Genomic DNA, 1435 nt, shown 5'->3' with positions numbered 1-1435 from the left:
CTGCACCGGGCGACCTGCTGCCTCCAAGCCAGACGCCCAGGGTGCCCGCGCCTGCACCTGCGCCGTGGAGCCTGCAGGCTCCCCGAGCAGAAATGCTGCCCCCTCCGATCTATCCGGGTCAACCCAGCCCTTCCTTCCGGCCCGCTGGGAGCCACCTCCTCCTGGAGGCCTTCCCAGACTCCGCTGGGCCTCCTGCCACGGGACGGTGTCCATGGCGCTTGCTGGTTCTGGGCGCCGCGTCCCTTGTCTTCAGGCACACAGCTTTCCCTGCCTGCCGAGATGGTGTCTCGGGGGCGAGTGGCGGGGCCTCCACTCTCTGGCCCGGAGCACTCCGCGGGGCAGGCCTCTGCTCGCCCGCGGCTTCCAGCCTTGCAGCCTTTCGGGCCGCGTCAGCACCCCCGCAGGGCTGGGTAAACCACGGGTTCTGGGCCCCACACCCGGAGTTTCTGATTCAGCAGGTCTGGGGCGGAGCCCAGAAATTTGCCTTTGTAAGGAGTTCTCAGGGGACGCCGCTGGTCTGGGGACCCACTCTGAGAACCACCGCCGTAGGTGAACCAGTTAGTGAAAGGCACACTCGCCCCTCAGGCGAAGGGCCAGGCCTCGCCCGGGGCCACTCCTCGGCAGGTCCTTGAGCTGGACACGAGCACCCCAGCCAAGGGCTGCCTCCGTCGGTCTCCGGACATTACCCGCACCCCCAAGCTGCAGACTCGGAGAGCTCTGGGGGCCCCAAACGCCATGTATTCACACCCTTCCTCACGCGCCAGCACCTGACGGAGGCCCCCCGTGTCCTGGCATTGACCCAGGCCTGGCGGATGGCCTTGGCCCCGCGGACACAGCCCCTCGCGTCCCCACCCTCGCTCACTGCTGTCACTCTGTCCCTTCTTCCCATGCTGAAGGAATCGTCTTCCTGTCGGAAGGATGAGATTAGTCCCAGGGTCAAGCGGGGGGTTTTCAGTGGGGATACGGTCCCAGGCTCCCCTGGGCTGCCCGCCCGCACATGCTGCCCGCTCACCACGCTCACTCAGGCCTCCGCCAGCGCCCCCCACGGGTGCCACCTGAGCCCACGCCGGTCCCTCGCCCCGATCACCGCGGGGGAGCGGCACAGCCAGAGCCCGCCAGCCAGAGGGCCACCCCGCCCCCCGCATGGCACGCTCAGCACCCGGTTCCGCCCCGCGCCTGCTCTGGACCCCCAGGCCCGCCTCCCGTCCCTGCTCAGGGCGCCGCGTTCTGCCAGGTCCGTCGCAGCCTCCCCAGGATCCCCGCTGCTGCCTAGCCCACCTTCCTGAAACATGGACACGGTCACGTCACCTCCCCGTGTCTCCCTCAGTGATCTCGGGGCGACACGCAAACCTCACGCTCGGGCCACATGCCCTTTGTGGGGCCCTCGCAGCTTCCCCGGCGTCTGCACTCCCTGAGGTCAGCAGCACAGAACCGC

The sequence above is a fragment of the Pteropus alecto genome, unplaced genomic scaffold, assembly GCF_000325575.1.
Source record: "Pteropus alecto unplaced genomic scaffold, ASM32557v1 scaffold90, whole genome shotgun sequence".
Taxonomy (NCBI): Eukaryota; Metazoa; Chordata; class Mammalia; order Chiroptera; family Pteropodidae; genus Pteropus; species Pteropus alecto.
Note: the sequence above shows the minus strand (reverse complement) of the source record.